General features: G+C 46.1%; 1 pseudogene; it reads left to right on the top strand.

Annotated features, from left to right (window-relative positions):
• LOC119405178 (Down syndrome cell adhesion molecule homolog) overlaps positions 1–21,519 on the top strand; it is a 591,162-nt pseudogene that overhangs the window by 306,060 nt on the left and 263,583 nt on the right.

Raw genomic sequence — 21,519 nt, 5'->3', positions numbered from 1 at the left:
AGAATGCTTATTTGCAGTAGGCATTCTAGGATATTTTTAAACGGCTAATGTTACAAGCGCAGTCGTTCGTTTGCTTACGGCACTCTTGAGGAATGCAGCGCGAACCCAAGCTAGGCTAGCACTTGAGAAGGCGAGGCGCACGGGGCCCGATTACGCTATCGCTTTCTACTCTTGAAGGCGAAGCTCAAGCGTCCTCCAAGTTCTTTACGCCAATGTAACAGCTGATACCTGTTAAAGGGACACTAAAGGGAAGAACGATTATTCTCATATTAGTAAAGTACTCTTTCACAATACCGAAAGCACTCTGCTTGCTGCGAGAACACGCTTGGTGAGCGAGAAAGCGCGCACAGAGAAAATTCGGGTGGCGACGCCACCTTGAAGTTCCCACACCAGGTGCCGGGACGTCATAGATTTCGATGGCGTCTTCTAGTGCCTGAGTAGTTCCTAGTCAGTAAAAATGAAGTACAACGTTTTCTGAGGAAGTACTTATAATACCGAGTTTCAGGAAATTTAGTTGAGCCAATGTGGCCGAAATACGAAAAAACACGTTGATATCCATGACGTCACCATCGAAGATTTTTGGCGGGAAATTTTTTGCCATTGTTTTTTTTTTCATCTAATAATAAACCTATGGCGGTGAAATTAACCACACAAGAGTTTTCAGAGTGTAATTTATCAGTCTAAACTAACTTAATATTACACTTTAGTGTCCCTTTATTACCTGATTGGCAAAGGGACGAGGCTCAACAGCGTGCTATAATATATGACCTTGCTTGACAGGTAATGTGAACTATGGTCATATGTTATTCTCACAAATACCCAAGGCCATAAGAGCTCGGGCCCTGCGCCTTTTCCTAGACGTCCTTCACGACTACAGATAATCACCCTCTTGGTGCATTGATTCTGTGTCCACGTTAGCGTTGTAGAGTGGGAGAAATTGTAGCTCAGCTTTTCTGCTTATTACCGAGCTGAAGCAACAGTAACATAATGTATTCACAAACGTGTTCAATTTCTCAAGTTCGTTGCTTTAAATCACTTGCTTCAACTTAGGACTACTGCTATGTGATTATCGCTATTTCCATCTGCAGAGCGTAGAAGAATGTGGAATCCACGTTCGCTCATGTACACACTCGTCCAACATCCAGAAGTCGTTTGAATGTTGCCTGTAGGCTCTCATTTTGGTGATCTTTAGTTCTCGGGAATGGCTGTTCAGTCTTCCAATGGCGATCACAGAAGGAAAGAAAATAAAATGACAGTCTTCGTGCGCACAACCAGTTCCTGTCACAGGCAGCTGTCCTTGACAGCATCTAGTAAAGCGTGCTAGAAATTGGGGCCCTGCAGGCACACCCATCGTGACGGAGAACTTGAACGCAATGAGGAACAAAACTTGCGTTCCTTAGGGGTGAAAAACGAGTGCTTGGAATTTTGCGCTAACACACTGCAGGCAACTACAGCCCTTCTGCTCATTCAATAACACGAAATACGCACCGAACATTTCGGCACTGATTCTTGCAGAGTTTTACCATATCAAGCAGCTGGTTGTGCATTTTCTGAATGACGGACGAGTACAAGTATCACTGCAGATACGTGTGTGTGCACTAAAGGATAAAAAAAATTACACCATCTCCCACTCAAGAGAACCATGAGGGGATGCGAAGCAGCATTTGGGGCGCACACCAAGTTTCCATTACGTTCACTCGGCGTTTCCGTTAGTGTGTGAGGTTTGTATTCAGTGTTTGTGTTATCATTACTTTGTGCTTGTGCGTTGATTTCCGTTAGCGCCGAGTGAACGAGTGGCGCCGACGTTGACGTTACAACTCATCTGAACGGGAGCGAAGCGAGAATGACGGAAGTCGACCGAGCGCACGCGCTTATATAGACATGAAATGGGGGAGGGAGAGAAGAGAGTGAGTTACAGGCTGTATTTGGCTGCGGCGCGGCTGCATCACGTGGGAAGAGAGGCTGCGCTGCGGCTGCAGCGCGGGAGAGGAGAGAAGGCGACCGAACACCTGCGTAAATGAGGAGAGTGGGAGAGAGAGAGTAGGCGCATGCGCAGTGGAGCGCGGACGCCACCACCTACGACGGACACAGCCTCGTGCAAAAGCTGCTTTGCATCTAAAAGTGTTCATTTGATTCTATTATTCTTCCTGGGGTCCTGCCCAGGTCCTCATAAAATGAAAAGCACGCTGGTGTTCCGAGCTAAGTTTCGATATCGTTTAGCGGGCGGAAAATCTGTGTTACGTGAGCGTGACGTCGCGTACCATAATGTGCAGAGAGTTCCGGCCAAGAATGCTGGGCTAACTCCGCCTGTGGCACCCCCAATTCCACTGTCGGACATACATCATGCCTATAAATATAACTCCACAACTTCGGGCAAAGCCTTCAACGTTGCAACATAAGCACGTAAACGCTCTCCGCGGCTCTAGCTTATTCCTGCTTGCTTTTTGTGTGCGCGATGACGTAAAAGGGACACTAAAAAGAAAACCGATTTTTCTCGTATTAGTAAATTACTCGTTCAAGATACCAGGAACACCACGCTTGCTGCGAGACGACGCTTGGTAAGCGAGAAAACGCGCAAAAAGTAAATGCTGGTGGCGCCGCCACCTTGAAGTTCCCGCACCAGGCGCCGTGACGTTGTAGACTTTCATGGCCTGCATACTAGTCCCTAATCCGTAAAACTGAAGTGCAAATACATGTTGTTTGAGGAAGCCAGAGACTTATCATACCGAGTTTCAGGAAATTTCGTTGAGCCAATGTGGCCAAAATACGAAAAAAAAAACACTTTGAAATCCATGACGTCACCATCGGAGGTTTCGGCGGGATATTTAAATGTGAAACTTTCGACATTGATTTTCTCATCTGTTAATAAACATATGGTGGTGAAATTAACAACACTATAGTTTACTGGGTATAATTTGTCAATCTAAGCTAATTTATTGCTTCACGTTAGTGTCCCTTTCAGATAAACCTCGGACGCTGCGAGGTGCCGCCTAAGCATGAATACATTAATATGAATGGATGATGTAAACGCTTACCTAAAAGACGTAGGCTTGCGTGTTTCTGGCGCGAACTTTCATACTGCAAACGCCACGCTCACTTACAGGCGCCCAGGTCACACAAAAAAACTAAATTTGAAAGCTGTAATGGTAAGTATAACCCTACAATCACAGAACGTGACCGATTCCTGGCTATAATAATACAAAATATATTCACAACTAGAACATTTAGGGAGACGAAAAATCAGTGGAAGCATTCAATAGCCTTTCAAAGTTTCTGGCTTCTACAAAGGTATACAGAAGCAGATATTTTTTACTGCCGTAGATCGAATGCATTTTTAAATAACTTAGGCCTCATCATTGTCAGGAACTTACTTTTCTGAATGTCGCCACCACCTACTAAACATCAGATATAAAAAGACTCTTTCTGCCGTTGCAAGAAAAACTTTCATACGCCTCGCACAATCCAGGCTACAAATGATATCTGATTGAGTCATATTTTAGTTTCGCGTCGCTTTAGGAAAGCACTTAAGCATGACGCATTTGTAGGTTCACTTTTATTTCGAGTGAATCACGCTGAGCCGGAAAGCACGGTTCAGAAGTTTTACGCATCAGGAATCGCATTAACCGATTTGGCTTGTGTAACGTTGCTACGCTGTGTAGTGAACTACGCAGAGTCAATGCAAAACCAGAGCGCATCGTGAGATCGCCATGAAGAGTCTAGCGGGACAGACGAGGAAAACGATAATCGCTGATGAACGATGACGCGGCGGGAAAAGTGTGCGATTGAACGCTTTGCACCGAGCGTGGCGCAGACGCCATCAGAGATGAAGCGTGGAGACCGAGATGGCTGTTTTGCAAACAGTCGTTACGCCTAGAAACAAGGAATGCAAGAGAGCAGAACAATGGGGGAGGGGACGCGTTCGCCGATACCGAGGTCTAAACCACACCGTAGGCGCATGAACGAGTTGTCGTGCAATCAGAAAACCATTTCAAACTCGGACTGCGCTTGGGGCGGAACGCATTTGCGGCCGAAATGTCATTATGGGAAAACCAAACGTATACACAAGGGATAGCTATATGTAGAGCTGTGGAGAAGAGACATAAACTATAGTGAACTATAAGACCGGATACCGGGTGTAGCTCATGAGCAAAACGTTTGCAGCAAGTTGTCTCTATACTTAGAGTGGAGGTTCAACAGAAATGATACATCTTATGCTGACTGCACGCGATCGTTTCGCGCAACCAATACTCCCAAGGACCTGCCGTTTGTTTCCCACACTGAATATTCCTATATAGTCTGTAGATGTAGCTAAGTCACATAGAATAGTGCGATGACGTGGGACTCCTTGCAATGCGTCGTCTGTGTGTGGAACGCTCGCGCGCGCGCGTTTCTTTGTTTGTGTGTTTTTGCGTGTTTGTGTTTGTGTGCGTGTGTGTGCGTGCGTGTGTGTGTGTGTTTGTGATGCTATTGTAGCGTCCAGAACACAACTATACCTGCAACAAAGGCTCAAACTAACTCTCACTTGGAGTAACTAACTATCGCGCTCACTTGTGAAACAGGTACACATATGATTGGCCGTCTCTTTTGTATAGGTTGTTTCCAAATAAATGTATTACGCTTTTTTTGTTTACTTCGAAACGCAAAGAAATCATTTTTACTGAGGACTTGGGGGACTCAATTGCAAAACAAAATGTGGTGCACCAGTTTTTCGCCAAATAAGTCTTTTGCCGTCAATCCATCGTACATAGCGCATACGACATAACTTAGAGCGCTTTCAGTGGCTTCATAGACGTACCAAGAAAGGGTAACCTTCGGCGGTTTAAAATCGGGTCCGTGCTTATACAAGGAGTAAGGCGATTGGCAACAAGCAGTTTGGGCGTCCCTTCGCCCTTCTTACGCGTTAACCCGTGCGTTAGGCGCAAACAATATAGAGTCGCTCAAGCGATTAACTAGTATATTTGTGGGTGCTGCGTCTTATACGTGCGCTGCTTTATATCACAAAGTAAGGAACCCACAGAAGCCCGGACATGCTACTAGCTTCTTGTATTTTGGTTCGTGTGTGGTGTTCATCCTGGTCATCGTGCTGCAAGGATAGAAGACCCCGTTGTTTGCCGTGGGAACCAGCTGCTTTGTTTTTAACTGTACGAAAATATGTCCATCCGTCTTGTAACGTGGCCAATGCGGCAATGACTGATACAATATCTGACCAGATCAACAAGCTTACTGCCTTGTAAATGATGTACACAACTAAAGCTCAAACAAGCCGCAACGCCGTCATTAGCATGTGATTACAGCAGTTTCTCGCGGAGGTTATTTAACAGGGCCTAATTCATGAAGCGAAGGGTTCTTTCGCTTCGCCCAAGGAATCATGCTCTCTGTGTAGTTCATCGAGTCTCTTGGATTGACTCATTTGATGACGCATGAAGTATTGGAAATTTTCATCGCCGATTTTCGTACAACACTTCTTTCTGCATTTGCGATGGACCAGGGGCCACAAGTGTTATACCAACGCAATCCATGCGCTAGAGCACTTCATCAGAGCAGGCATCTCTCAATTATGACATGCAACATGATAGTAAAGGCTCCCGGTCAATGACAAGCTGTTTGTACAAAATAGAAAATATTATGAAGTCAGTCCCGCATTATTATGTGAGTAAATTGTTGATAATAACGCGCACGAGAAGGAGGCAAGATAAAATGTACGCTAGACCTCATTTAACCAATCATTTGAGATACACTGACGTGACGTCATCGTTTGAACGTCAAATGTCTTGATCGTGTGCTTCGGTTTGAAATGGCGAACGTGTTCGTCATTAATTATTTTGGATGATTATAGTAAGACGGGCGGGCTCATACACACTCAGTCATTAAAGAAGCGGTAAAAAGGAAAAAAAAAAAGAATCCTCGCTTCCATTCGCAGCGCGCTGTGGCCCTTTCTCTTCAAGGAGAGCGCACATTCGCGTAGGAGGGGAGCGCGCTTTATAGGGAGTCTCAAATCTTCAGGATATCCTCGCTGCTCCACTTTTCCTCGAAAAATGTGCGCGACGAAGAGGCCTTGTCATTCCATACACACGAGCGCTCAAGTAGGCGTTCCCACCCTGCCTCGGCCGAGAGGTGTCCTAATGCCTCTTCCGGCCGCACGGCGCGAGTAAGACAACTCGCGGGAGAATTGTCGCCTTCCGCGTCGACGTGAGTAGAATTGCGCGCGTCCCCAGGAACGTCAGCGTGTTATCTCGTTTCGGTGGTAGCGAAGAAAAGGAGGGCAGGCAGACAGACGCTCTTCAAGGCTAGCGACTGCGCCAAGTCTGCTGCTGCCCACAGGGACCGGAGAAAGCTGCCATCTCCACTTAGGATTAGAGCGCCGTAGACGTGAAGAAGTGAAGTTGCCGCCTCTTGAGGAGCGCGGAAATTAAACTGATGAGCAAATGAGGCTCGCTTTGCTTTCCTGTCCAACTACCGCGGATGAGAGAAACTAACGAATAGAAAGATGAAGAGAAAACCGGTGCCGTTTTATAGCAAAAGAGAACGTGTTTTTCCCTGTTTTCCAGCTTGTAAGCTGCAAGGAAAAAAAAGTGAAAGAGCTTCACGGCCGTGTTATCTGGTTACCGTCTTTCCACGAGAGGAAACTTCGGTAGAATGCGTTATAGAACGTACGTGTTTAATGAATCAACAGGAACCCGAGTGCTAAGTTTGAGCGAACTTATATCCCCAGTTGAACCAAATATTTTTTTCAGCCCTACAACTACTTCGCATAAAGTAGATGGTACATACTACTTCTCGTGTGCGTTTATATAGCCGGAAACAGGATAAGGAAATCAGTAGTGACACCTGCCTAAAACGCCGTGCTCAACGTTTTATGATTCGAAAAGCCGTGCTCAGACTTCCGCAGAAAGAAATTAGGACATATCCCGGGAACTAGATGAGGCTATCTCACGTGTGGTGTTTACATGTGCACGTTAGGCAATTCAGAAGCTAGAGCTCCTTGTCAAATTTAAAAAAAAAAACGGTGTCCTGCACCTTTTCATAGAGACTTCCTGAAGCGTGCCGTTCTGCATCTACTGCAAAGAGGACATTATGTACTGTGTGGATTATTTTTCCTACAACCTAGACAGCAGATATTAACAGTGTGTTCGCGTTCAAACTTTTTTTTTTCATTCTAGAGATTGGTTATGACATCAAGTCATTAACAATACTTTTCTTTTTCCTTTTCATCGAAATAATTCCCTTCAAACAATTATTAACAGTTTGAAAGCTCACTGACGGCACCTTTAGTTTACTGTTACTTGTTGTAGTCTATACGACCACTGTTAATTCTACAGTTAATCTAGATCTCTAGATGTTTCGTTCCTTCACGTTCTAGAAGGGACACTGTGGGCTGCCGACAACAATTCTTCTGCCAAGCACTCATATTAGAAGTACCCTGCTCTTTACGTGCCCCTGCAATAAAATAATTACCAGAAGAAGAATCCGCAGCTCAGAAATAAAAAGAAACGACTGGAACAAAAATAATGTAAGCAGGTCGGGCGACCCCCTCGCTTTCAGACGCAACTCTGCGCGGAGCGCAGCTGTGAGCAATAAGCGAGGACTACGAAGAGAAGCCGTCGTACGGCACACAATGAGCGCGCAACGGCTGGCTTGAGCAAAGGCTTCACCTGCAAGAATGGCTGGCCGCCACGAATTCGAACCATAAGGCGGCGCTCCTTATCATAGTATTGGCCGTCCACCTGCCGCGGCCTTTGGTCCACGTCGTTCGGGTACCGAAGGCGTGTACTGTTGAAAGAAAACGTGGAGAAGTGCGGCGCCGTCGGTTGAGGTAGCACCTTTCGTTGCAGGATTTAGAACGATAACTCACGCCAGAAAACCAATCTTTGCTCTCCTGCATTCTTTCCTCTTTGTTACCACCCTTCTTGACCCGCACCTTCCGGCTGCCCTCTTATTCGCTCTCCTGCGCACAGCCACATATTCTCGGGAGCTGAACTTACTCTCCCAGAATTTTTGTCTTGCTTTTTTTTTGTTTCGTTTGCCGTCAGCTCTGTCGACAAACTTGGCGCTGGCCGGCCAGTTCCGACATACAGTGTTTATTTTATGCGTCGTCATATATATATATATATATATGCGCGACGCCAGGTCGTAACTCCTGCCCCGGTATGGTCGCTGCGGTTTGTGCCATCTGTTCCGAACAGAGGCAAGGGAGGGAAAGAAACGGTGGCTCCTCGGCGACCTGTCGTCGCGAAGCCAGTGCCGAAATATGGCCACATGCGTTTCGGCGACAAAGATTGCAGCATGGCCTCTGCTGCGAACGTATCGATATACTTGCACAGCCGTTTCCATAGAGACGCGAACAGAAAGAATTCGGATTGTCGTCGCGACCTGCCCACGGATTTGGCCAATAATGCCTCCCAAATTATTGTCTTCCACGCGCGGTCCCGCGCACTATGGCTGTCTTGCCCTTGTGCGCTCTCGAGCCGTGTTTTGCTTTCCTGCTTCCTTTTGCGGCGCTTTGCTTTGTGTCAAGGCACCACTGCGTTCTTTCCCTTCCCGTGCCGAGACAGGCGCGGTTGTTTGGGGATTTGATCACATACATTAGATATTTCGCTCGCATTCAGCTCTTCCAACTTTTATTATTTCGTCGTCTTCAGCACGATTCGGCTGTTCCCCACGGTTCAGTCAGCATCAGTACGCAAGCACGGAATCCTATGCTCACGAGCGTTGTTTTGCCTTTTTTTTTTTGCTACACTGGGTGCTGTTTAGGCACGTTGCAATTGTATAAGAGAGTTGGCAGCCCGCACGACAAGAGAAGGAAAGATAAATCGTGTAAATCTGCGCCTGGTTGCTATACGTCTGTTCTGGTTCATCACGAAAATTTTCATTTGTCGCTTTTGTGCGTCAAATGAAAGGCCAAGCCCTCAAGAGCTTGGAAAATGTACTGGTAAGCGTCAGTGTGCCCTTGAAAATTAATTACAACATATTTTTAAAAGCTAGTTTTGGTTCCTAGTGTACCCTGACGTCACGACACGGTATGAGTTTCTCGTCACGTGCTCGCGCAAGATATCGTGACGTTTCCATGGCAGCTCCACTCCATGGCTCCGTTGGTGACGCGCAAACGGCCATTTTTTCGTACCTGACGTCACCACAACTGGTGCGTCACTCTAGGGTTAATGTCAGTAGGTGCGCACCGCGCACCTACTGATATTAAAATAAAATACCTTGTCGGCCTCTACTGAGCTTCACACTCGGTCAGAGCCGTCTGCGTATGCAGAAGATTTGTATGACAAATTTTACCAGCGCAAAAAAACGGAACACCTAGGGATCGGGACACACACACACACAGATTTGTATGGCGGAATAACATCAGCTTCGAAAATTGGTAACACTACCCCTTCAAAATGCTACGTCAGCAAACAATGTCGTCTTGTTTCTTCTTTAGCAGTATGCGTCTCTAACTTTTGGAGCACCGGATGGTCATGACTATTAAATTGGCCAGAAATCAACTCATGTCCATGGAAGTTTGCAGCAGCAGAAGTCCTGCGCACAGTGATGCCGCACACCTTGTGGAGCTGGAACATCTCTAGAACTAGCAAGGCAATGTTTTTCTTTTTATGAGTGGCGGGTAATAAATTTTATTTGGCATATGAGTTCCTTATTCGAGCCGTAAAATTCGCTCACTTACAAAATGCCTGTCTTCAAGCAGGACGACGACCACTGTTGCCGCAAAATGAACTTTTGCAGCTTCGTAACAAAAAATCCAAGATTTTCAGTCACTGCAGGTGTCACGGACTTCACAGAGTAAATATCGACTTCCCTTCTCACCATCGGAAACGCACTGGAGAATATCCAGTTTTTTTTTTGTTTTCTTTTTTTTTTGCTGATAAAGAGTCACCAACATATATGTGCCAATCTTCAACTCTGATGCCATCTATATGGTACTCGCAAAATTGGTTGTTGCGTGCGGAATAAACAATGTGATGAATGAAAGTTCTGCGACAGCGGCCGAATTATTCTTTTCAACTGCACAAGAAAAATGATCTTTCTAATACTCCATGTTTTGAGATCAAGCGAATGTAAAAGTTGTAACTACTATGCTGTAACATCAAGCCTTACGACAGTGTTTTGCAATTTATTGCTACGAGTGCCTCATCAATATTAACCTAATGAAGCCAACAGACAAGTCTTTTGGCTTTATTAGGCTGTGTACAACAAAGACACGAGCCCTTGATCCATTCCCCTTCTGTTGTTCATTAGCATTAAGGTATTTATGCCCAATGGTTTACGATTCTAGAGAGCGAAAACTTCGTCTTTTCAAGCAGGCGTAAAGAATAAATGGATTAAAAAAATAACATAACCACAGGAGTACAACCTTCGAGTACTACTGCTGCTTAACGCCTGACATTTAAAAAATGCGTATTTCGTCATCTTTGTTCCTCAAAGAAATACCTTGCTTCATATCTACGCTCTGTTATTTGCCTCTGTACGCAATTTACGTTTTTTTTCACTAATCATCTGAGACTAAAGAAAACTAAAATGTCCGTGTGCACAGCCGCCTTATAGCTGAGGGTGCAGAAGATACGGCCATTAAATGTCTGTGTTCCGTTCGATGTGAATGCCAAAATGTGGCGACGTGGCCTTAATGAGAGAATGAGGGAAGCGTGCGCTCACTCCAGACAGGCCGTTGTTAATATAATCCTTTCTTCAATTCCTCGTGCGTCGCATACCCGTGCGAATGTTGTTTTCAAGTTGACCTTCAAACATTCCATAATTTATATTACCCTCTTTCGTTCTCTCTCTCAACCTCTAGTTTGTGAGCAGGTTAGTTCTGTACTTGAGCCCATCAACTACGGCTTTAGCTCTGGGTTACATTCAAGACGATCTAATAAATATAATCCATGTCACCCAAATGCTCTACAGCACACCCACGACAATGACGCGTTAAGTCACCTCATGCACCGCCACGATGGGTCGCACGCTTTCCCCGTGTGAATGAAGCATGGGAAAATGGCTTCCGACCCACGAGGCCCCTTAGGCAAGCAAGGTTAGCACAGTGGAAGCACGACTCGACACAAAGCTTGCTTCATGAGTCATGACTGTCTTTGTTCAACGATTTTCTGTTTGCCTATGTGGCGTTGTTGGTTCTTACCACCTGTAGAGAATACTTTGCCTCAATATTATACTTATTGAGGAGAAGTTACTTTGTAGGAGGCAATGTGTTCAAAGGCAGAACAACAATGTATAGTACAAAGTTATGGAACCCCGATTAGATTAAGCACTTTAACAGCGTAGCTGTACCTAGTTAAGCCAAGTCTAATTGAGCCCAGTTGAGCATGGTAATAAATAATTAGCTAAGCATAATTAAGCTAATTATGCCAAAGTCAATAGTCCTAATTAATCCAAGGTGAGATTTTGGTGTTCCCAGTCGTGCAGAGCTCGGCAAGATGAGCCGAGATAAGCCTAAATAAATCTAATTAAGACTGAGTCTAGTTAGTGCTAGTTAGGCTAATTAGTTAATTAAGCCAAGGTTGACTTTGGGTACAAGCTAACCGAGACCAAGCCTACAATATGCAATGTAGATTAATTAAGCTAATTATCCCCATTAAACTAATTATGCTCATTAATGTAATTAAGCTACTTGGTGCTGTGATTGCCGAGCGATTCCCAATCGAACCCGATCGATACCTAGCCAATACTCGTGATTTACAATGTGAACATTTCGTGCTTCAACGTGTGAATGCACGTGGGCCCAGTCAAGCCAGGAATAGCCGAGTGCCGACCAGGTCTGCTCTGCAAGCTAAGCGAAGCTGTGCAAACTTTTGTCGAAAGGTTTCTCAGAATTACACATACCGAAGGCAATGATAAAAGTTAGCTTATTATTTGTTCAGCCGTTTGATTAAACATGCTGCATTTGTACAGTATTCCTTGCAGAAGGGTACCATAGTCTGGAAACTATAAGAAAAGGTTATATATATATATATATATATATATATATATATATATTGAACGCGACCTGTTTCTTAATGGCCTAATGATTTTTGCTGAGCGCTCTCCCGTGATCTCATACTGCCAATGAGTCTTTTCTTCAACGACCGGCGTTTCTCTCCGGTTGCAGTGGACAGTAGTCCTACGGGCAGGACTGGCGTATCGGGACCGGCCAGCGCGTTGCCTTCCGGCAGCGGATGTCGTCGGCGCCTCTCCGGGCGGCGGGCCCCGGCGGCCACGCGGCTCCTACGACGTTCGCCGCTGGTCGTAGACGACGTCGTGCTGGTGGCGGGCTCCGAAGAGGACGACCTCTTTTTGCCGCTGTCCAAAGGACTGCGTGTCATGCGCGACGTCAGCTCCGTCACGGCGCTCAAGGGCAAGTCGGTGAGCCTCGTGTGTCCGCTCTACGTCGCCGCCTGGGCTTCCGTCTCTTGGGAAAAAGGTAAGGTTTTGATACACACATATATATATATATATATATATATATATATATATATATATATATATATATATTATATATATATACAAATATATATGCAATTTGCAATATCGTGAGCGTTGTCCCTGACTGTTCTTTGCCTAAACACGTGGGGCGCGTTCGCCTCGTCACCACCTCTTATTACGTGCTTTGGCCATTCAGAGAAGAAATAATCAGCGTTAATTCCAACAACATTGTGGATGGTGACGTGCTCGTGCTACCTTACGGTCATACCCTACATCGAGGCATTCTCATTAATCCAGTGCTTATTCGCTTCTCTCACGCGTCTGCCTTGCTTGCTAGAATACATAGCGGAAAAAGGAATGCAGCACAACAATACGACAAGTTTCTGCGCTATGCATTCTGATTAGCGATGGCCAACCAACACGCCCAAACCCTATTCTTTCTGAGAGTTTTGCTGTCATACAAATTCTTTCTCGTTTAGCCCGTTCATATTTGCGCTTCTTTGCAGCTGCTTTAAACCATCTGCGATTTCCTGCGCAGTCTTCTTGTTGCTCGTGCATTCAACTATACGAGAGTTAACTCCTACGAGCGGGAAGAAATTTTCGCTGTCACACGTAGCGCAGGCAACATGCAACTGATTGTTACGAGCTGGTGTACATCATAAAAAGATCATGCTTGCTCGCAAAAACGCTTATACGCGCATGCTTCTCAATGGTAGCCGTTTCGACATGGCATTGCGCCGAATCACGGAACGGAACACTCGGTGTCACACACTCCGAGCATGTTTCCTTACATGACGCACGCTTCTTATAAGAAGCAGCTAATCTTGCCAAGCGTACTGTTATTCTAAGCGCAGTTCAGAGTTTGACTTGCCTTTGTTGCTTTTTAATGCATCCTCGCTTTGTATCGCGTTGTGGTGATAATCTTGTGGTCTTTACTTTTATTGTGCCCTTAATTTGTTCTATAGGCACCTTGAACTGAATCTGTCCACAGTTTACAGCTACGCCAAAATACATAACCAAGCTAGAGTGTACTAGAACAGGGGAATGCTCGGAACGGCCGCAGCACCAATGTAGGGAAAGTGAAGCCCAAACAGGCTCAATCCGCTTGTGGAATTGCGATCCGTAGTGTGTAATGTGTCGTCGTTTAAGAGTTGCACGCGGCTTTGCCAAAGTGGTGCAGGGGTAGAATGCCCGCTTCCCACTCACAACGCCCTGGGTTCGAATCGCAGCTGTAGATGGTGGGTCTTTATTCTTAGTGTCACCTTTTATAGCTGCATTGGTTTTCCTTTGTTTCTTAAAACTAGTTTCTATTGCTACGTATTGCTACAAAAAGTAACGTAAGATATGAAATCTCGTTTACAGTCTTGTATTCGTGAAAATCTCGGAGGTCATACTTCATGTTTTTGTTGAATCCCAGGCGGTGGCGCTGGAAATGACTACACGCTCACTGTCAAATTTCTTCTATTTTACTTCACATTTTGCGTTGCTTTTTTAAGCAACACGTAACAAGTGAAGCTAGTTTTAAGAAGAAAGGAAAACCAATACAGCTATAAAAAGGTGGCACTAAGAATAAAAGCCCACCATTTACAGCTGCGATTCGAACCCAGGCCTTTTGAGTGGGAAACGGGCATGCTACCCTTGCACGACTTCGGCGGAGCCGCGCGCAACTCTTAAACGACGACACATTGCAGACTACCGATCGCAGCGCCGCAAGCGGATTGACCCTGTTTTGGCTTCACTTTTCGAAGATCGTTCTGAGCACTCCCCTGTTCTAGTACACTCTAACCAAGCTAACGGCGGAAAGGAAATTGTAGGAACTCGATGCATCTTCATCGAGACACCTCAGAATCCTTAGCGCGAGGGGAGAGTTTTCAATGCCTGAAGCTTTCCGAGCGCCCATGCTCCGCACGAAATGGGCGCTGTCACAGTCTATGTAAGAAGTATTAACATCGCTAAGCTTGAGCTTAGCAAAGCTCGGCATGTAATTACTACACAAGCGATAAAGCAATTGGCACAAGGAACCTCAACACATTTTCTTCGCTTCCCTATATTGGCTAAATGAAAGTGGATAAATGAAAGTGTCGTCGTAGCGCCACTTTGACGCTGTAAGCTGCGTCTAATAATTTCAATTCGTAACACCCGCTTTCTATGAGTGAATCGACAAAAACTGTTGAGTGACACTCCTGCCGGCTATATATGTCACACATTTTTCTTAAATTTATTACTGGATTACTGAAGCGTCATTCTTTAGAAACCGGTTTTTCTAGCACTAAAGCCGAGCTCATTGCATGAGTGCTCTGGGATATTATTTATAAATTTGCTTGTTGTGTCGGAGATGGTCTGAAGCACTTACACGCTATAGTTTCATGTTTTTAATTAATTTAACTGTAGACAATGGATTTTACCAGCACTTCGCATCTGAGTACTCGTATCACAACTAAAAATAAAATGGTATATTTGCTCCTTTCTTAGGTATGGGCAAACTCAACGTTATGTTTCTAGGTTATCTTTGTTTCATTAGTACAGCTAATGCTAAGCATTAGTAACATTATTTGTCCTTGATGGTGCTTGCTGTTTCATGTTGCCGAAAGGAATACCCTTTGCGATTCAGTGCATATATCAAGTGTATACAGCAGTAAAATGCACTAAAATATTCTGTCCTTGCAAGCAGCACACAAGTTTTTAGTTTGCGTTACACATTTCAACCACTTCCATGCTTTTTCAACAGAATCCCTACTGCATTAACTATAGATAACCCACATGGATGCATAAGGCAGACGGTCAATAGTTTGCCGTACATGGCTTTCACGTACACTTATGATCTTTCTGCTCACGTTTCAATATGAAACACAGCACAATTGCCGAGTTAGTTGAAGCATGCACGGTGGTAAATTTTGCAGGAAGCAACAAGATTCCATTCAACCACCGGCAGCGTGTCCAGCCAGATGGCAGCCTGTCAATCAGCAACGTACAGCAAGTATCGGACGACGGCAACTACGTTTGCAGATTCACGGACTCTCGCAACCAGAAGCACACGGGAAACGTCCTTCTAAAAGTGATCGGTGAGTACTCCCACAGCGTCCGCGCGAGAACCGCCTTTCTGGAAAACCAATGCTACCACGATTTTTAAGCAGGAAGGATTCACAGATTGTGTATTGAAGAAAGCAAGTTCATTGAGCCACACTATCGCATATGTGAGTTTCAAGCTAAGTTTTTAAACACGTAATATTCTTCAGCGTGGAACTGACACGCACAACATATTCATTTAGGATCTCGCAGCCGGATATCCTTAGCGGCACAATGTCGGACAGAAGGGAGCGAGAGAAAAACGAAGGGGAAAGGCACGGAAGTCAACCACGTTTTAGCTCTGTTGGCTGCCCTACACATGGGGTGGGGGAAAGGGGGAATAATATATAGGATAGAGTAGAAAAAACAAGAGTAACTTCGTCCTTGTGGCCGAAGAGCCACCACGGTAAGACAGGGTATGATGATGATGAAATGAACTTTATTTGGTCCTGGAGAACCCCGATCAGACAACCCCCGAAGGGGGGTCCGCCGCAGTTGCTGGCCGCGCCCACGCCGGTACTGGAAGACCGTGGCCCTCCGCCCGTTCGCAGGCCTCCTGGACTGCCGACAGCTGGACTGAGAGCTCGTTGCTTTTAAGAGCCCTCTCCCAGTCCTCTTCTGTGCTGAACTTTGCGCTAAGTAACGCCGGGCACTGCCAGAGCATATGAGCGAGTGTGCAATTATCCGCCCCACAGCTAGGACATCCTGGATTTATGCCTTCAGCAAAGTGGCTAAACGTGCTGCGAGACGGGAAGGAACCTGCCTGCAGCATCCGGAGAACCGACGACTGCGGCCTAGTAAGCTTGGAATGCGGGAGGGGGTATCGCCGCCTTGACAGTTGATAGTGCGAAGTAACTTCGTTGAAGGTGCCAAGTGGATCCCTGAAGCTCTCCGTGAAGCCGCCTCCGGACCCGCCCGCACCGCCGCGGCACGTGATTTCTCGCGCACGGTTATGGGCAAGTTCGTTGACGTTGGGAACTGTCGGATGAACCCCTGAGCCCATGTGGGCCGGGAACCAGGTAATTGTGTGAAAGCCTCCTACAGCCCTCGAACTGAGAATAGCGGCAGCCTCTCTTGAGACCACACCCGAAGCGAAGGCCCGGAGGGCAGCCCTAGAGTCGGTGAATATCTCAGGACGAAGAACGTGGTGAGCTGCAAGCAGAATGAATACTCGGCCTTGCTCTCCTCTTTTCTGCACTTATTTCCAAGCCGCACTCAGCGGCTTGAAAATGACTGCGTAGTTAGGAATGAACTGTCTGAATAGCAACCATAACGAGAAACTGCTGGAAGCCTCTTGTTTTTTTCTGTAGGTAGATATTCAGTGACTGAACGAAGCTTATCGGGATTCAGCTTTAGCGTGCCGTCGTCTACAACAAAACCCAAAATATTGACTTTTCTAGTCGCGAGCCGAATTTTCCCAGCGGGGTGAACCGTTAAAGCTCTGTCGCACATGCGCTGCAATATGGCAATGAATTGCTCAAGATTCTTTTCAAATGTACGGGAGAACACAGTTATTTCATCCAGATACCAGGAAGCGTACTGAAACTGCAACCCAAAGCAGCATGTCCATCATTCGCTAATATGAGCTGGGGCTCTTACAGAGTACTCTTACAGTGCTCTTACAGAGACCAAAAGATGTGCCAAGGGACTCGTACTATCTACGCTGAGACCGAAAGAAAGTCTTTTGGCTCGTCGCTGGGCTCGACCGCTATTTGTAGATAGCCGGGAGAGCAGCAAAGAGTGGTAAAAGATTTTGCATTACCCAGTGCTTACGTAATGCTGTTAACAGCAGGTAGCGGATATAAATATCTCACGGTGACGCCGTTCGACGGCCGAATCGCTCCAGTGTTGGTCATCCCATCAAGTACTTTATCCAATATGGCTAGTTTGTGTGCGCTGAGGAGGCGTGGATTACACCACCATGGGCGCGCATTGCCTGTGTCGACGTCGTGTGCCAGCACCTTCGTCTTACCCGCTACGGCGGTATAGCGGTTATGGTGCTCGACTACTGACCCGAAGGTCGCGGGATCGAATCCCGGCCACGGCGGCCGCATTTTCACGGAGGCGAATACGCTTGAGGCCCGTCTACTTAAATTTAGGTGCACGTTAAAGAACCCCAGATGGTCGAAATTTCCGGAGCCCTCCTCTACGGTGTCCCTCATAATCATATCGCGGTTTTGGGACGTTAAACCCTAACAGTTATTATTATTAGTAGCATCTTGGTCTTCCCAGGTCGCTCGGTGACCATCTCTACGAACGGTTTTAGAACGCTGTGTAGTTGTTTCCGATTGCGAAAAATATCATGAAAGTTGTTCAGTGCCCCCATTACAGGCGCTGTAAGGGCGGACTCGAGACCTGCTACACCGCAGGGAGCTGTAGCGGCAGCTACGGTTTCTTCAGCGGGAGGACTAATTTAAGACTCCCCTTTTAGGCCGTGATCTCTTGCAGGCAACTCCATCGTAAAACCTGCATTTTTGGAAAAGTAGCAGCCGAACAGCATTGTGACAGACAAACCAGAGAAGCAAACAAAACGTGGTCTCTGTGTTTACCATTTAACCTGATGCGCAAGCGGATACACTCGCCAACCTCGGCTCTATGATTTGACGTCATTTCTAGATGACGCGTGCGTGACGTCATTTCATTTATCTTCGCTTGAACTCGTTGACGAAAAGTCACCGCAGACGCTATTCCTCAGCCGGTATCAAGAATAGCAAGGACAATCTGTCCCATAGTCGTTACGCCCGTGTTTGGTTCTACTGTCTGAACAGGTGTAATGCCACATGCTGTAGGAATGACTGTCGACTCGCCGCCTTGACTGCTTTCTTGTCTGACCTCAGCAGCGCTTCTTCGAGTAGCATTCTCGCCTTACGTGGCCCGCTACCGTAGTTAATATTCCTTATCTGCGCTTGAGAATTCTGCCTATTGCATCTGCCTGAACTCGCCGTAAAATCGCCGGCAACCTCTGGAGTCAAACCCGATACAGGAATGCATTCTGCTTTCGTCATTTGAAGGGCTTCTGTGTGCTCTAACCAGACGGGGTCCTGCTGAGTGAATCGAGTATGGAGCGAACTGTATGCACCTTGCCGTTGCTCGGTCCACTCCCATTGACATTGGCCTTCACCTGGTATGGGGTCTCCAGGCGCAACACGCAACCCCTGACTGTAGGCGAAGGTGGGGTGGCCACCGTAGCGAAGGGGTCCAGTGCGCGTGGGGAACCGGCCGACGCAGAGACGCGGCTCGTCTCGTTGTGCGCTGAGGGACAGGCAACGGGAGCTCGCCAAGGCAATTTGACCGTTCAAGGGCAGCGTTTGGCGGTGGCAGAAGCAGGTAGATGGTCTCGAATGTGCGCCTATATAAGATTGGTATAAATCAGGGGTAACTCTGTCGAATGATGCGAGCAACTTTGCCGACTTTGGGCACGTTTGGTTCCGTAATGCGATATAGTTTCTGCATTGTCCGGAAGTACTCGAGCAAGCTTCTGTCCGGATGCTGAATTCTTAATTTGATCTCACGCAAGACTCTGAGTCCGTAACCCGATGGCAGAAAATTCTTTCCCGAAGCGTGTCTCGAATTCTTTTTCCCATGTCGGGAAGAAGGCTAGAGCATCGACCAACGTCCTGCGTTTTACCGAAAAGCCAACGGCAGGAGTCGAGCCACAACATTGGCTTTGGAGGCGCCAGCGGGATTGCCGTTGAGTAGATTTGAAAGGAACCAGAACTCAAACTATAAGTAGCCAAAAGTAGCCATGCCATTTAGTTTTATTGCCATTATTGCAGCCAACTAGAACAGACGCGGTAATATGAACATAGCTTTTATTATTGATCAATAGATATCATGATTTAATCAGCGAGAACATAAAAATAAGAGCCACTATTTTTCCCTCTCGCTTGCTCTTTAAGCCGAAAGAGAAATGCAAATAAATTAATGAATTATAATAAGTTCAGTGCGCTTGCATGTAGGTTATATAGAACAGACACACTTCTTGCCAGTAAGAACCATAAACGTTGAAGCAGTTTTTTTTTAAACCGCGGACCGAAATTGGTCAGTACAGTTACCATAATACCAGTCCAGCTTCAAATATTGAAACCTGGTTAAGGATTAACTGCCCAGCTGCATCTTGTTGCGGATCTTTTTGCCATGCTCACACAGGAATTCGCGCTGTGCTATAAGCATTAGGAACTGGTGTCGGCACAGACGGCGGGCAACCTGAGCAGCGCGCTAGCTACGCATTTGCCAACACGCATGCAACTTCATCTCTACCCGCTAAGGTGGTCTAGTGGTTAAGGTGCTGGAGTGTTGACCCGCAGGTCGCGGGATCGAATCCCGGCCGCGGCGGCCGCATTTTCGGTGGAGGCGAAAATGCTGGAGGGCCGTGTACTTGGACTTAGATACACGTTAAAGAACCGCAGGTGGTCGAAATTTCGGGAGCCCTCCACTGCCGCGTCTCTCATAATCATGTCGTGATTTTCAGACGTTAAACCCCAACAATTATTATTATTATTTACTTCATCACTCCGTGTTTGCATGCGCGCCACGCACTGCATTGGGTTACCAGCCTGCTGGCGAGAAGAGGACATGAACGAGCATCGGCGGACTTAACAGAAACGCTTGGAAACCTATATATTTTATCAACAAATAAGAAGACTGGGTACTAAATGCGCCAAAATGCAAGTTAAAGGTAGCCGATTTGGTGCAATGTAGCCAGTAATGCTCCAGTGGCATTGGCGTAAGCATCCAGCTTAACGAGAAAGTCGGCCACTAAATGCGACTCACGATATCTCGGGTATTTATAATGTTCCACATGGAGCTGAATCTCTTCCACGGAAGAACATGTGTTGCACACACACACACACACACACACACACACACACACACACACATAGGGGTATGAGGTTTACACTTCAGATGAGAGTTAGGCATACACCTATCCGCTACACAGAGGTTATGTCCTTTCCTGTGAAATATTTGCTGGTAATGATAAGAACGAATGTTTCTGAAAAATTTTATTTAAAAGAAAAATATTAGGGCATATTCGCACTAATGGTGCCAAGCCTGAAGGAATAGCGGAAGTGGGCGGCCTTCCTTAGAAAATGTAGGCTGAACTTGGACTGCCAAGAAAGCGCCACGACCTGGCTAATGCAGATTACCTTCTTCGTTCAGCTTCTTCTTTTTCTTTAATCTGTCTTCCTTTCTTTCTGTGGCGCGTACCCGCTTTCTGTGGCCCCCTCCTCCTTTATTCCTACTCATCCTCACTTTCTTTTCCCACACCCTTGCTATGCGATATTATGCATGACAGTGTTATGATATCAGCTGCTCGGTACATACCCGCTTTCTGTAGCGCATACCCGTTCCTGTCCCTCTCACCTCCTCCTTTCCTTCCTTCTCACCCTCACTTCACTTCTCCTCACCCTCACCTCCCTTTCTCACCTCGCACTACATGACGCATGTATAGCGTTGTTTTTTTCGAAGCAGTGTCAAGCACTGGCTGTGACAGTTGTTAGTTCACGTTTGCCCCGTGCATGCCTGTGCGTTCATTTAGGGCGTCCTTCTTTGTGCTTCAGCGGCACGCTGCAAGTATCGAGCTGCTTCTGGTTCTTTGTGTGACGTTTCGATTTCTCGCTATCGCATTCACTGCTTCGCCCTTGCGGCGAAATTGCGACTTTTTTTCTCTGTTTCCGTTTTCTCTGTCTTTTCTTCTCTCTTTATATCTATTTATTTATTTCTCTCTATCTATCTGTTTCTTTCTCTTGCTCTTTGTATTTTTCTTCTCTTTTAAATGGGAAGCATTTCTTAGCAAACCTTTGGCACTTTGAGCGTTTCTATCTATCTATCTATCTATCTATCTATCTATCTATCTATCTATCTATCTATCTATCTATCTATCTATCTATCTATCTATCTATCTATCTATCTATCTATCTATCTATCTATCTATCTATCTATCTATCTATCTATCTATCTATCTAGCCGCCTACGTCTGGGAACTCTCATGATCGATATGCGCCACAGGTGATTGATAGTTTATATCTACCCAGGAAC

Source organism: Rhipicephalus sanguineus, chromosome 1, assembly GCF_013339695.2.
Source record: "Rhipicephalus sanguineus isolate Rsan-2018 chromosome 1, BIME_Rsan_1.4, whole genome shotgun sequence".
In the NCBI taxonomy this organism is placed as follows: domain Eukaryota; kingdom Metazoa; phylum Arthropoda; class Arachnida; order Ixodida; family Ixodidae; genus Rhipicephalus; species Rhipicephalus sanguineus.
Note: the sequence above shows the minus strand (reverse complement) of the source record. Positions and strands in the feature narration are given on the sequence as shown.